The following is a 15500-nucleotide window of genomic DNA, read 5'->3' on the forward strand; positions in this document are numbered from 1 at the left end:
GTAAGTAATTGAAGAAACCCGAGAAGAGGTCAGAGTGGCCTCTGTCGTTCATCAACGATCCAGTCAGGCAGTACTCCTCTGTAAAGCGCCGTTCGTTCACATCGATTGGCTTTTTTTTGCCTTCATTCGTGCAAGTAGTAAAAGCAGACGCCCCTATTCTGCCGTGACCCGGATTCGAACTGGGGTTGTTGCGGCCACAACGCAAAGTACTGACCACTATACGATCACGGCGAGTTACCGATACACACGTGGCAGGGCGGAAAAGGCTGTGCTCTCTTCGTGTGACATAATTCGGAAAAGTCCTGACGTTGCATTTCAACTGAGCCCCAGTATACATCGACCCTTCGACACTCTGAGTGACAACTCTCTTGCGTGTTTTCTAATATTTCTGTGGTTTGCTTGCATGATGCCCGGAACAGCAGGGTTGCGTGCTCCCATATGGTCTAGCGGTTAGGATTCCTGGCTTTCACCCAGGCGGCCCGGGTTCGACTCCCGGTATGAGAACGTGTTAATTTTGCCTCCTGCTTTCCAAAAGATCAGCACCGTGTACGAAGGAGCCGCATTAAAACTACTCGAACGTGCAAAACGTGCGAGAAGAGGGGGCGCTTGTTTCCAGCCGAAACTTCTCGCGTGTGAGACGAGCTGACCATCGCTGCAGGAGGTGGGAGGGTTACTCTGGTAGACAGGGCTGACCTTTGGCAATAGGATTTATACTCTCCAAGATGATATTTGCACTTTCTGGAGAGGCGATTTTCTCCACTTCAGTAGCCCGATTTCGTCGATTGCGTGGAGAGGGCTGTAGAATGTGGCGCCGCCTTTCCTGCTCCGTCCATGACAGGCGTGCTGGACTCTGGAGAGAGAGCACGGTCCATCAGCGCACACCAATAAAGGCACTGGAAGCCGCTGAATCGCATTGGCGAAGCTCAGCACTGGGCCGCTGGGCACATCTGACCACTGTTTCCGTAGTGTAGTGGTTATCACGTTCGCCTCACACGCGAAAGGTCCCCGGGTGGAAACGGACTTCAGACTTCTTTTGTCGCCACGCACAAAAGGGGATTGGGGATTCGCCTAGCGCTGTTATCGAACAGACCCACTCACCTCTTAGTGTGGCGGGATCTGCACAGTGCATGTCGCAGCGCATCCTGCTTTCACTTCAATGCGCGTCCTGATGTACCCCTGTCTCCCGCGTGACAGGTGGGGACAGGTGACAGGTCCTATACTAATGAGGAAGACATCGCTCTCTCCGACCCCCCGGCATCGTGTCCCGACCCACCGTGCTGGAAGCCGACGCGTGCTGTGATTCCTTTACGGAGCAGAAATGACAACCGAGGAGCCGAGAGATCATTTCAGCATTTCGCGTCTGAACGGAAAACACAAACAACCAACTCAGAATGACTTGCCTTTGACGCTTTTCAAAGCGTTCTTTGTGCACGACGACTGCGCCGCCTAGCAGATACAAATGGGTTGTACAACTTTGAACTAGTAAATGGAAGAGGGCTAAGCCTCCTCTCTTTTAGCCCAGGTTCGATCTGTCTCCCAGAATCACCAGGGCGCACACACACACACCCGTGCCGTTGAAGTGCTCTGCTTCATTTCTAAGGGCAACTCAACATTCACTCCTACCCCGAGTGCAGAAAAGACAGCGTCCGCAGCAACAGCAGCTCAGGTCTCTGCACAGGAGCTAAGCTGCCCCCATCTCCTCTGCTCTGCGGCTCCTGCAGAGCGGAGTCCTGCCTGGAGCTGTGTTTGCAGGCGGCGGCTCCCCACGCTCTGTCTGTGCGTCGTGAAATTAATTAATAACGTTAATAAATTTATAAAGTTAATTTATAAAGTTAATAAAGTTATAAATTAGAAATTAATAACGATATAATTATATTCATGTACCGCAACACAAGAATAGTACACGCTGTACATTGTCTGTCGATAATGTTTCTGTAGTGCTTTAGTGGGTTAGGTTCCTGACTTCCATGTCACACGGTCTATGATTGAATCCCATGGAGCTATGACTTTATTTTTTAACAAACATTTCTTTGAAAAAATGAAACGTTTCCCTTGGTCAGAGATTAAATAAAACCTCACTTTTTTAGGTTTTACTGTGCAGAGTGAGGTTTTACCTCACTTTTTTTGAGCAGAAGGTTTACTGTGACCTGAGAAGGGCCGGCATCCAATCACGGTGGTAAATACACACAAGCTCTCACTCATCTGAGCTACACGGCTACCAAGATGATCTCGGGTGCGCCGAGCTGGTACGGAACATATTGAACTGATCGATGGCGAATTGTCTCTCAGACAGGCTTTTCACCTCTAAGCTCCCTGACTGACAGTGATCAGCTAGGTAGTGAAACAGTCAGCTGCTTCTAAGCCTTAAACAGCTGCATCTCGGCGCTTCCACGGATGAGATGATTTGAAAGCCGAACATCACCCATTGGGAACACCTTACTATCACTAGTTTAAGAGACTCTTAAGGTCTTGCAGAGGTGCCTGTCTAATAGCATGCGCTTTGCAAGCTATAGGTGTTTAGGCTGAGGCAGAATGCCTAACAAAATGTTTTTCTAAAGGTGTGTCCAAGTGGCTGCAAAAGGACAACACTCCCGGGGCACTGTGGCTTAGTTGGTTAAAGCGCCTGTCTAGTAAACAGGAGATCCTGGGTTCGAATCCCAGCGGTGCCTTCTTTGTTCTGTCTTCTTGAACAGTACTGGTCATTATGGACAACCGCCTACGGCTAGACTTAATTAAATGCAAGTATTCATTTCCTGTCTTTAACGCGACTTGTTTTTCTTAAAATGGATGCAACTTGCAAAACATGAAATACAAACCTTGCTAATCAGCGCTAGCGGCTGGCAAAAAAAAAAGAAGTCAGCAATGTTTTTTTCTTTAACCTTAACCCTACTAATGGAGAAGAGTTAAACGACCGAGTCTATGCAGCTTAAACGGTGCGCACGTCGGGTTCTTAGCTGGTAAATCACGCTCACCCCAGTCCTTAATCTTTTAAAGAGGATACAAAATTGAACCTAGTCGCCACATCACATACATCCTGTTCAATGATAAAAAGGTAACATCTATCCTCGCTCCAGACTAAATCTCACGTTGAGGGCATATTTTTTTTCACTTTACCGTGAGTCGGGCTCGGCTGCACAGAGGAGAGAGCAGAGCAATGAGGTCACGGGGACAGGGGAGTCACACGCTGGTGGTTTGAATACGCGGAAGATCACTGAGGGATCCACAGTATATGGACCCTCCGTGCGCCATCAGTCCGCACTCCGGACTCTGAATCCTGCCATCCGAGTTAAGATCTCGGCGGAACCTGAGGCACAGTTCCTTCTTAAAACGTAATCTGGTGAGCATTTCTAGAATCGTACTTGTATAGATGCAGCCTTTAATGTGTTGCTAGGTTAAAATTGATGACTTCTTGTATTTCAGTAGGCAACTGCCCTCTTGATTTCGGATTTAATTTCTTTATTACAGGGGCGCTTTTATGATGACAGAGTCATGTTCAGGTACTTTGCTTGATTGAGGAAGCTCATTTCGGACTCTGTGATCTGCTCACCTGGAAAGGTCTGCTGTACTACTACAAGAGAGAAGTAGAGTCTGGAAGAAGGGACAATTTTATGATGCTTTGGAAGGTAATGTTTTTTTTTTCTTTGAAATCGAAATGAATCAGAATAGCAGTGCAAAAGACAAACTCTTTGGTTTGGTTTAAAGAGATATGGTTTTAAAACAGACAACATGTAGAAAACAGGTGTTTCTCACTTTTGGAAAAGAATGGACCGGGGGTAATATTTTACTAGTTGCAGGGCTGAGCTCACTGGGTTACAGTCCTGCAGTGTTACACCAGGTCCAGTGGCGCAATGGATAAGGCGTCTGATTACGAATCAGGAGATTGTAGGTTTGACTCTTACCTGGCTCGGGTCATTTTTAAACACATCGGGCTGCTCCCTAAGTAGTCTGTGCTACTTACTGCATTGTAATCGTACCCAGTAAGAGATTTCCTTCATGTAAATGAACTGCACCTGACAGCTTTAGAAAAACACCTGGGCTCAGTACGGTGCTGAGAGCTCAGCGTTGCTGTTCTAATTAGCACGCACTGCATCGGCTATGAGCCCGAACCTTTCAATTATTCCGATCAGTAAGTCAACACGTAGTCCACATGAACGGTAGAAATATTCTCTTGTCTGTCTCTTGTTTGTATAGAACTGAATGTCCCTGACAATGTACTGTTAGTTTTAATTGAAGAACGGCATTTGTGTTCAAATATACCAGACAAGTTTATGTAACTGCTCATGCGACACTCAGTTGTAATTAGTCAAGAAATAAAGTCGAACAACAGCTGCGGGTTTGATTCTGAACGTATCAGATTGCAGCGCCTTTTACTTCCATTGACAAATGATAGAGATTCGAAGAGAGATCCTTCAGACCAGCAAGCAAACCCACGGCTATTTCGGTTTTCTATCTAGGCAACGTTGGTGTTTGCAATAGCATACATGAAAGCGTGATGCAATTTCTGTGGCTACATTTGTTGCACGTCATGCACAGTAAGAGTGTTTCTAACACCAAATAAAAAGTCAACAATTAGCGATCACGCCTTCTCCTCAGTTAACCCACTGAAACCCTTGCTGTTAACAGTTCTTTAATGCGTGCTTTACCAGCACCTACATATCGTGTCGGTTCTTTCAGCTTTATTCATTAGGTTTTCAAAGGCATAAGCAGAGCACCAGAGGTGCGAAGGAAAAGTGTGTGGTTATCTGAAGAATTGATGTCCATGGCAGCAGGTCCAAGCGATTTCGCGTTGTTATAGTACCAGGAAAGGAGAAGCGGCACTTCGCCTCTGCCGCGCAGGCACAAGGCGACATGCGGCAGACGCCGGAGTCGGCAGGTTTCGAACCTGCGCGGGGAGTCCCCAACGCATTTCGATCCCATCGCCTTAAACACTCGAGCACGACAAATGCGAGCTCGCCGCCGCCGCATTCCTCCTATAATCAAACACGGACTGCGAGGTGGCTGCGGATACCTTTTTAAAGTTGCTCTCCGTTAAAAAAAAATACCTTTCACAAGATACGTGCCGGCAGACAGACACACCTCAGAGGGTTTAAGGCTGGCTTCACGTTCAAATGATAAAGTCCCCCCGTCCGGATGTCAAAATGGAACTTTGGCAGACAGAACAAACATCAACAAACCACAAATGTGGACAAGGATTTTACAAGCTGCACCACACTGCACTTTCAAAAGCATTTACGTTCGTGTTAGACGCAGGACTTGCCTTTGATTTGCGCGCTTACGAACGTCATGGAAAACGAAACAAAACTAAAGCCCTCAGCTCCTGCACGTGATTATAATGCCGTTACGTGTCGAAGCAGTAATTTACGTCATCCTACCACTGCAACACGGGGAATAGAGAGAAATGAGCACACGCTACGAATCGTCTCAATCACTCCCTAGAGTCGTAAGGCGCATTGAAGGGTGCACCCCCATCATTAATCGTTGCGCCTCTGTGAAAGGAAAGCTCTTGGGCAGTCTTTGAAACAGCTCGGATGAAACACTTGATTGCTTCCATGTGCATCTGGAGCCCACCCAGTGGGCAAAAGACGTATAATATACGTCTATTAAACGCATACCTTATACGTCTAAATGTGGTCTACAATTCGTCTAGAATGAAATTCTAATATACGTCTAAAGTTATACGTCAATTATACGTCTATGTTTAGACGTTCATTATACATAAATGGTTGGAGTTCTATTATACGGATAAATTTAGAGGACTATTATACATATATGGTTGGAGTTCCGGATAACTTTAGAGGTCTATTATACGGATAACTTTAGAGGACTATTATACGTATATGGTTAGAGGTCTATTATACGTATAACTTTAGAGGTCTATTATACGTATATGGTTAGAGGTCTATTATACGTATAACTTTAGAGGTCTATTATACGTATATGGGTAGAGGTCTATTATACATCAAAGATAGATTTTATAGGTGTAGAAACAAGTAAACCAAGCCAATGATTAGATTTAGAAATGTATTCTGAAAATACACATTCACACCTGAAACATATGTATTTCAAATTATACATTGTATACAATCAATCAACAATCAACATATGGGCAATAATCATAAAAAAACACAACTAGTCTTAAACTTCAGCTACAAATTCTGGTAACATGGCAATATACAGTATAGTAATGACAAACACAAAACTAATTACATTAACACACTAACTCAAAACCACATTTTGATTCAAATATACATTTTAAAATGTACAACTTCTATATTTCCAAGAAAAAAAATATTACAATGGAAGTTAAGATGATTTTTTTCCACTATTTGCAAACCCTGTCTAATTGTCCTAACAGTTAGAACCAAAAACCTATTATTTTCAGTGTCCAGATCTCCTGGCCCCCTGTCTTTCATATGCATTCTTCAAGTAACACATTGCATGCTCCTTTATTTCTTTTTCTGTTGATGTAGGGTGGGACTTCAGCACCGCAGCTAGGAGAAAATGATATAATATTACTTCCCAAATAAATGATGATTAATATCTTCTTTAGTATAATCTAAAAAGTGAACGGTTTACTAAGCTCAAAACTGAAATAAATGTATAAAATTTGGCTTGCATCATAGCAGTTGAGCAATAAAGTCTGTCCTAATTAAAGAGTACCCAAAGTTTGAAAGTACAACATAGAATAAGAATAGAGAAACGGCAAAACGATTTTGTGTCATCTTCCCCATTCACACTATTTTATGTGCCATTTTTTGCTTATTCACGTACTATTTTAATCAAAATAATATTAAGAAAGATCTGTATGTATTCAGATAGTATTATTATTGTTCATACTTACTCGTCAAAAGAGGATTGCTGAGATATTTGCGGATATACTTCTACGTTTGAAAAATGTGTCCAAAATTGTGACCAACGAATACTAGCAATGCATTGTGGTATATAACCGGAAAATATGCTGGGTTCGATATTTTCTCAACGTATGCGTTTATTAATGTTGTCGATATTATGGTTGAAATATAACATTGATAATACATCGCGGCTATGTGCCCCCTGCTATGAGCTGATGTGCAATTTTAACGCATGTAGTTAGTAAGGATCGGTCACTGTTGTATGGTATTATATATAATGACATTATGGAATAGGATGGGGACAGGCCTGGCATCACGGGGGGAGGGGGGAATGTTGCCCCTTCAGTTTTGGGCAAAAAGATTTACCTAACTTAATTTGCGCCCTAAAAAAATAGTTGTACTTTGTCAATGGTCAGACAACACTAAATGACAGGAACAGTCACTCAGTCTGTTTGATGGGCAGGAGGGCTATCCGTCCAGGAACTGCACATATCAGTGTCGTTATTGAGTGTCAACATTACGATCCTGTTTGCTCAGGTGGACCGATTCCTTGCAGTAGTTTATCATTATACTTAAAATCGTTATATAACTAGGACTAGTTATAGCAGTCTGTGCTTTCTGTTGGTTTTACAACATTTTTTCTTAACGATTCAGAACGTCCATGTAGCTGCAAAAATGAACGCTTATGGTACTTTTCGCTCCAGGCAATACTCTCCAGTGAGAGTGACGAAAAATGTGAAACTGAACTTCATCGCAAATACCAGATTGCTAGTCGATATCTTCTATCATAAAGCACTAATTAATGGCATAGCTGCGAGATTTCATTTGGGTAGCTGCACCGTACAGCTCCGTTTCAACCGAAATATCACCCCCGCTCAGAATTTCAGACGCCCCCCTACAGATTTTTCCCCGGGCACCGCGCACTGATGGGGGACGGGGTTTCCAGGAAATGGTATCAACTTTTCTCAAGAAAATAAAAATAGAAACTCTATAGGCACTCAAACATTTTACTGTTTTTTTTTAAGGCAGGTGGCAAGACCCCTCCGCAAAACCCTTGTATGCCAAGCTGTGGGCATTGATTCGTCGAATATACGTATATTCACGGCGAAAATACGGCTATACGTATATATACGTCGCCTCGACGTATAATCAACGTCGAATTGCAACCGTAAAATCGACGACATTAATAAATGCATATATAACGTCGAAAACACATCTAACACTAGGAGTATACGGCACTCTGCACAGTGTACGAAGTAAATTATTTTCGCAGTAATTAATTTACACGTGTATAATAAATATAGTAAATATAATTAATTACTGCGAAAATAATTTACTTCGTACACTGTGCAGAGTGCTGTATACTCCTAGTGTTAGATGTGTTTTCGACGTTATATATGCGTTTATTAATGTTTATTTCACAGTGTCGTGCACCTTTTCATTGCTCTCGCTTTCAGAGCCTCCGCACGGCACACGACTCGACATCAGGAAGCACATTGAAGTGAAAGCAGGGAGCGCTGCGACATGCACTGTGCAGATCCCGCCACACTAAGAGGTATATAAGCGTCAAAGGCAAGTCATTCCGAGTTGGTCGTTTGTGTTTTCCGTTCAGACGCGAAATGCTGAAATGATCTCTCGGCTCCTCGGTTGTCATTTCTGCTCCGTAAAGGAATCACAGCACGCGTCGCCTTCCAGCACGCTGGGTCGGGACACGATGCCGGGGGTCGGAGCGTGTGATGTCTTCCTCGTTAGTATAGTGGCAAGTATCCCCGCCTGTCACGCGGGAGACCGGGGTTCGATTCCCCGACGGGGAGTAGCTTTTCTTTTACCTCCTTAGAGAAAGGACTGCCTTTCACTTCTCTGTTTTCTAACACAGCGTCGTGCACCTTTTCATTGCTCTCGCTTTCAGAGCCTCCGCACGGCACAAGACTCGACATCAGGAAACACATTGAAGTGAAAGCAGGGAGCGCTGCGACATGCACTGTGCAGATCCCGCCACACTAAGAGGTGAGTGGGTCTGTTCGATGCACAAAGAACGCTTTGATAAGCGTCAAAGGCAAATCATTCCGAGTTGGTCGTTTGTGTTTTCCGTTCAGACGCGAAATGCTGAAATGATCTCTCGGCTCCTCGGTTGTCATTTCTGCTCCGTAAAGGAATCACAGCACGAGTCGGCTTCCAGCACGGTGGGTCGGGACACGATGCCGGGGGTCGGAGAGAGTGATGTCTTCCTCGTTAGTATAGGACCTGTCACGTGGACCTGTCACCTGTCCCCACCTGTCACGCGGGAGACCGGGGTACATCAGGACGCGCATTGAAGTGAAAGCAGGATGCGCTGCGACATGCACTGTGCAGATCCCGCCACACTAAGAGGTGAGTGGGTCTGTTCGATCACAGCGCTAGGCGAATCCCCAATCCCCTTTTGTGCGTGGCGACAGAAGAAGTCTGGTCTGTTTCCGCCCGGTTTCGATCCGGGGACCTTTCGCGTGTGAGGCGAACGTGATAACCACTACACTACGGAAACTGTGGTCAGATGTGCCCAGCGGCCCAGCGCTGAGCTTCGCCAATGCGATTCAGCTGCTTCCAGTGCCTTTATTGGGGTGCGCTGATGGACCGTGCTCTCTCTCCAGAGACCAGCACGCCTGTCATGGACGGAGCAGGAAAGACGGCGCCACATTCTACAGCCCTCTCCACGCAATCGACTAAATCGGGCTACTGAAGTGGAGAAAATCGCCTCTCCAGAAAGTGCAAATATCATCTTGGAGAGTATAAATCCTATTGCCGAAGGTCAGCCCTGTCTACCAGAGTGACCCTCCCACCTCCTGCAGCGATGGTCAGCTCGTCTCACACGCGAGAAGTTTCGGCTGGAAACAAGCGCCCCCTCTTCTCGCACGTTTTGCACGTTGAGTAGTTTTAATGCGGCTCCTTCGTACACAGTGCTGATCTTTTGGAAAGCAGGAGGCAAAATTGACACGTTCCCATACCGGGAGTCGAACCCGGGCCGCCTGGGTGAAAACCAGGAATCCTAACCGCTAGACCATATGGGAGTGCACAACCCTGCTATTCCGGGCATCATGCAAGCAAACTACATAAATATGAGAAAACACGCAAGAGAGTTGTCACTCAGAGTGTCGAAGGGTCGATGTATACTGGGGCTCAGTTGAAATGCAACGTCAGGACTTTCCCGAATTATGTCACACGAAGAGAGCACAGCCTTTTCCGCCCTGCCACGTGTGTATCGGTAACTCGCCGTGATCGTATAGTGGTCAGTACTTTGCGTTGTGGCCGCAACAACCCCGGTTCGAATCCGGGTCACGGCAGAATAGGGGCGTCTGCTTTTACTACTTGCACGAATGAAGGCAAAAAAAAGCCAATTGATGTGAACGAACGGCGCTTTACAGAGGAGTACTGCCTGACTGGATCGTTGATGAACGACAGAGACCACTCCGACCTCTTCTCGGGTTTCTTCAATGACTTACTAAGGATCTTCTTCACATTCGCCCATGCAGGGGAAGCCAGTTACATCAAAGCAAACGCAGGAAAGTGCAATTCAAGCAGAGACCAGGAGGGACTTGTTTACACCGAGAGTGGTCGGAGAATGGAACAATGCGCCCAGCCCTGTTGCTGGAGCCGATTCTTGATGAGATCTTGGGCTCACTAAGAAGCCCCCGCTGGATGCTAATCTTTCTGTTGTTCTTGCAGGTCCTGCGCTGCTTTTGAGCCGACAGAGCTCGTCCTGATCTGTCGGCACAGCCCAATTGCAAATGATCGGCTCCGCATACAGAAGGAACGTGCGTTTGGTACAAGAGTGCATGAAGGTACGGGAAATACATTGGGAACAAATGACCGGTCGCTCAATACCTCTGTGAAGTACAGGAGCGTGCAAAACGAGGCTGTTTCCGCCCGGTCTCGAACCGGGGACCTTTCGCGTGTTAGGCGAACGTGATAGCCGCTACACCACGGAAACCTGCAGGGACTGCTGCTGGTGTCTCGCTTGCGTTTCGGGCTGAGAAAGGGACGCGTCACTTTAGGCAGGGGGCGCTGGAGAGAGGAACAAAGGGCGCGATGAAACAAAACACCGAAACCCAGGATCTTTAGATCTTCAGTCTAACGCTCTCCCAGCTGAGCTATTTCGGCGGTGCACAGAGCCCACAGCCACCTGCTCCAGCCTTCCTGTGTTGCGGCATGAGCGCACCAAGAGTAGCGGGAGAGTGTTGCAGGAACGTCACTCAGAAGGAAAGCCACCCAGGTGCGCCCTCTGAGCTCTGTCCAGCGCATCTTCCTTGCATGGACTCCTGCCTGCGACGGGCAGGAAACAATTAGCAAGAACAGAACAACACCCCATGGGTGTCTCATGACCACACCTTAGGTTGTGACACGTGCAGGTGTGAGGGGTTGCCGGGCTACTTTGGAGCAGAGCTTGGGCGGAGGGAGGGCGGGAAAGCAGACAAAGAGGTGACACCTCAAGGTCTGCACGATCACAGCTCTCCGCCGCCCCAGGCTTCCGCTCGATAAGCTGCTGGACACACCCGCCCCTCCTCACACAGACCGTGGAAAAGCCCCCGAGTCGGAGGGCTCTCTCTTCCTCCCAGGAGCTCTTGGACACGACGCAAGAGCGTCCTTCCAGCACGCTGGGTCGGGACACGATGCCGGGGGTCGGAGCGTGTGATGTCTTCCTCGTTAGTATAGTGGCAAGTATCCCCACCTGTCACGCGGGAGACCGGGGTTCGATTCCCTGACGGGGAGTAGCTTTTCTTTTACCTCCTTAGAGAAAGGACTGCCTTTCACTTCTCTGTTTTCTAACACAGCGTCGTGCACCTTTTCATTGCTCTCGCTTTCAGAGCCTCCGCACGGCACACGACTCGACATCAGGAAGCACATTGAAGTGAAAGCAGGGAGCGCTGCGACATGCACTGTGCAGATCCCGCCACACTAAGAGGTGAGTGGGTCTGTTCGATGCACAAAGAACGCTTTGATAAGCGTCAAAGGCAAATCATTCCGAGTTGGTCGTTTGTGTTTTCCGTTCAGACGCGAAATGCTGAAATGATCTCTCGGCTCCTCGGTTGTCATTTCTGCTCCGTAAAGGAATCACAGCACGAGTCGGCTTCCAGCACGGTGGGTCGGGACACGATGCCGGGGGTCGGAGAGAGTGATGTCTTCCTCGTTAGTATAGGACCTGTCACGTGGACCTGTCACCTGTCCCCACCTGTCACGCGGGAGACCGGGGTACATCAGGACGCGCATTGAAGTGAAAGCAGGATGCGCTGCGACATGCACTGTGCAGATCCCGCCACACTAAGAGGTGAGTGGGTCTGTTCGATCACAGCGCTAGGCGAATCCCCAATCCCCTTTTGTGCGTGGCGACAGAAGAAGTCTGGTCTGTTTCCGCCCGGTTTCGATCCGGGGACCTTTCGCGTGTGAGGCGAACGTGATAACCACTACACTACGGAAACTGTGGTCAGATGTGCCCAGCGGCCCAGCGCTGAGCTTCGCCAATGCGATTCAGCTGCTTCCAGTGCCTTTATTGGGGTGCGCTGATGGACCGTGCTCTCTCTCCAGAGACCAGCACGCCTGTCATGGACGGAGCAGGAAAGACGGCGCCACATTCTACAGCCCTCTCCACGCAATCGACGAAATCGGGCTACTGAAGTGGAGAAAATCGCCTCTCCAGAAAGTGCAAATATCATCTTGGAGAGTATAAATCCTATTGCCGAAGGTCAGCCCTGTCTACCAGAGTGACCCTCCCACCTCCTGCAGCGATGGTCAGCTCGTCTCACACGCGAGAAGTTTCGGCTGGAAACAAGCGCCCCCTCTTCTCGCACGTTTTGCACGTTGAGTAGTTTTAATGTGGCTCCTTCGTACACAGTGCTGATCTTTTGGAAAGCAGGAGGCAAAATTGACACGTTCCCATACCGGGAGTCGAACCCGGGCCGCCTGGGTGAAAACCAGGAATCCTAACCGCTAGACCATATGGGAGTGCACAACCCTGCTGTTCCGGGCATCATGCAAGCAAACTACATAAATATGAGAAAACACGCAAGAGAGTTGTCACTCAGAGTGCCGAAGGGTCGATGTATACTGGGGCTCAGTTGAAATGCAACGTCAGGACTTTCCCGAATCATGTCACACGAAGAGAGCACAGCCTTTTCCGCCCTGCCACGTGTGTATCGGTAACTCGCCGTGATCGTATAGTGGTCAGTACTTTGCGTTGTGGCCACAACAACCCTGGTTCAAATCCGGGTCACGGGAGAATAGGGGCGTCTGCTTTTACTACTTGCATGAATGAAGGCAAAAAAAAGCCAATCGATGTGAACGAACAGCGCTTTACAGAGGAGTACTGCCTGACTGGATCGTTGATGAACGACAGAGGCCACTCCGACCTCTTCTCGGGTTTCTTCAATGACTTACTAAGGATCTTCTTCACATTCGCCCATGCATGGGAAGCCAGTTACACCAAAGCAAACGCAGGAAAGTGCATTTCATGCAGAGACCAGGAGGGACCTGTTTACACCAAGAGTGGTCGGAGTATGGAACAATGCGCCAAGCCCTGATTCTGGAGTCGATTCTTGATTAGATCTTGGGCTCACTAAGAGGCCCCCGCTGGGTACTAATCTTTCTGTTGTTCTCGCAGGTGTTGCGCTGCTTTTGAGCCGACAGAGCTCGTCTTGGTCTGTAGGGATAGCCCAATTGCAAATGATCGGCTCCAGGTACAGAAAAAACGTGCGTTTGGTACAAGAGTGCATGAAGGCACCGGAAATACATTGGGAACAAATGACTGGTGGTTCAAGACCTCTGTGAAGTGCAGGAGCGTGCAAGAAGAGGCTGTTTGCACCCAGTCTCGAACCGGGGACCTTTCGCGTGTTAGGCGAACGTGATAGCCGCTACACTACGGAAACCTGTAGGGACTGCTGCTGGTGTCTCGCTTGCGTTTCGGGCTGAGAAAGGGACGCGTCACTTTAGGCAGAGGGCGCTGGAGATAGGAACAAAGGGCGCGATGAAACAAAATGCCGAAACCCGGGATCGAGCCAGGGACCTTTAGAACATACTCTCACGAATCGTTAGAATACGTGCGTTTGATCATCAATTGCGTAACAACCACATTCGTTCGACTTGAGCCATCAAGCTCATAGTTTTCAAATCTTGAAAGCTGTCATTGAGCACATCATAGTCTGCAGTACGCCACGTAACTTGCGTACTTCAACAGAAAGAAGAGCAGACAGCTCCATAAATATGCGAGGCGCAGAGAGTGCAAGGCGAGCCGCACACGTTTCGGTGACTGAGAGAGGGCAGTTTTTGCTTCTGCATTTCCCAAGTAAGGACGCATGACAACAAGCGATCGCGGTGCTCATTTACGACATAGTGGTGATGAGTTTTCAGTACGTGTTCTTTTGAACGAGCAATGAGGTTGCTGCCTTGGACAGCTGACTGCACGCTCTCATTGTGCCACGTGATGAGTATTCACCAGGCTCGTTCAGTCATTAGTCACATTCCATCGTTTGCCATAAGCAGATGCTGCAAGGTGATGTGGATATCAGTTCCCAGTCTTGTGGACGAGGACAAAAAGAACACACAAGGGCTCATCCGCAAGTTGAACCCAGGACCTCCCACACCCTAAGTGAGAATCATACCCCTAAACCAATGAGCCACGGCAGCACTTTCCATTTTATTCTGTCAGCGAGCTTGAGGACGGGGGAGAGGCGTCATTCGCTCGTCCAGTCAGACCTTCATCAATAAGTCAAGAAAGCCGCAATTACACGACTGCCTTGCAGACGAAGGGCAGTGAACTGCACCCGGTAAGAGGGGAACAAGCGGCACTAGGCGACACCGAGGCATGAGCCCCAGCGAGGGGGGTTAGCTTGCATGGTACAGCGCTCGCTTTGCATGCGAGAGGTAGCGGGATCATTTCCCACGTCCTCCAGGTGTGTGCTTAGAGCTTGATGTGCCGAAAGGTGTCCTTTAGCCTGTGGTCACGCCTTGCATGGAGAGCGTCATGCAGCTGTCAATCATTTCGCAGCCACGCCCCCTCTTCATCTTCTCTCTGCCTTAAGCGTCTCCGCCACTCTCTCTTGACATTTCATGTCAGCATGTCAGAAGTCCGAGTGACGTTTTTAATGGCTGAGTGAGGGCACGATGCTGAAGCAGAGAGGCCACTTCAGCCAGAGAGACTTGTGCTAGGTGAGATCTGAAAAACAGACTCGCAACAGAAACAGACCAAAAAAGTATCGGTGAGATCAAAAGGCAAATGCAACATCCAGCAGAGGGCGTCTAAAGATTAGGGAACGGGCGACTGAAATCCATGAGGCAAACTTTCCGGCTGTGTACTGCAGCTGGCCTCGTTGGCGTAGTTGGTAGCGCGTCAGTCTCATCATCTGAAGGTCCTGAGTTTGATCCTCACACGGGGCAGGGCTGCTTCCTCTCTTGCTCTTTTCAAACACTTGCGGCAACTGTTCGCTCATAACCACGTCTGGAATGCGTGACCTTTACACGGGGGAGAAGCAACGCCGCATCCCTTTTCTAAAGAACATTCACATTCAGAAATAAGTCAAGAAATTTGCCATTACTTTCGCTCGCGCTGCTGTCAGCCTGCCCATGTTGCCAAAGAAAGATTCACTCGGCGTCAACATGACAGAACAGCGATCACTTGAAAACACT

The 15500-nt window shown here is 48.0% G+C and overlaps 10 non-coding genes across 10 annotated transcripts; 5 read left to right on the top strand and 5 right to left on the bottom strand.

Annotated features, from left to right (window-relative positions):
- The first annotated feature begins 432 nt into the window (after nt 1-432).
- trnae-uuc (transfer RNA glutamic acid (anticodon UUC)) lies at nt 433-504 on the top strand. Its single transcript has one exon. It is a non-coding gene; the product is annotated as a tRNA-Glu (tRNA).
- A 2091-nt stretch (nt 505-2595) lies between these two features.
- On the top strand, nt 2596-2669 carry trnat-agu (transfer RNA threonine (anticodon AGU)). Its single transcript has one exon. It is a non-coding gene; the product is annotated as a tRNA-Thr (tRNA).
- Nucleotides 2670-8593: 5924 nt separating this feature from the next.
- On the top strand, nt 8594-8665 carry trnad-guc (transfer RNA aspartic acid (anticodon GUC)). The gene has a single exon. It is a non-coding gene; the product is annotated as a tRNA-Asp (tRNA).
- A 634-nt stretch (nt 8666-9299) lies between these two features.
- Nucleotides 9300-9372, bottom strand: trnav-cac (transfer RNA valine (anticodon CAC)). The gene has a single exon. It is a non-coding gene; the product is annotated as a tRNA-Val (tRNA).
- Nucleotides 9373-9823: 451 nt separating this feature from the next.
- trnae-uuc (transfer RNA glutamic acid (anticodon UUC)) lies at nt 9824-9895 on the bottom strand. Its single transcript has one exon. It is a non-coding gene; the product is annotated as a tRNA-Glu (tRNA).
- Nucleotides 9896-10096: 201 nt separating this feature from the next.
- On the top strand, nt 10097-10168 carry trnah-gug (transfer RNA histidin (anticodon GUG)). Its single transcript has one exon. It is a non-coding gene; the product is annotated as a tRNA-His (tRNA).
- Nucleotides 10169-10742: 574 nt separating this feature from the next.
- Nucleotides 10743-10815, bottom strand: trnav-aac (transfer RNA valine (anticodon AAC)). Its single transcript has one exon. It is a non-coding gene; the product is annotated as a tRNA-Val (tRNA).
- A 1413-nt stretch (nt 10816-12228) lies between these two features.
- Nucleotides 12229-12301, bottom strand: trnav-cac (transfer RNA valine (anticodon CAC)). The gene has a single exon. It is a non-coding gene; the product is annotated as a tRNA-Val (tRNA).
- A 451-nt stretch (nt 12302-12752) lies between these two features.
- trnae-uuc (transfer RNA glutamic acid (anticodon UUC)) lies at nt 12753-12824 on the bottom strand. The gene has a single exon. It is a non-coding gene; the product is annotated as a tRNA-Glu (tRNA).
- Nucleotides 12825-15178: 2354 nt separating this feature from the next.
- trnam-cau (transfer RNA methionine (anticodon CAU)) lies at nt 15179-15251 on the top strand. Its single transcript has one exon. It is a non-coding gene; the product is annotated as a tRNA-Met (tRNA).
- The last annotated feature ends 249 nt before the right edge of the window (nt 15252-15500 follow it).

This window comes from Lepisosteus platostomus, unplaced genomic scaffold, assembly GCF_059453375.1.
Source record: "Lepisosteus platostomus isolate fLepPlt1 unplaced genomic scaffold, fLepPlt1.hap1 Scaffold_107_H1, whole genome shotgun sequence".
Lineage (NCBI taxonomy): Eukaryota > Metazoa > Chordata > Actinopteri > Semionotiformes > Lepisosteidae > Lepisosteus > Lepisosteus platostomus.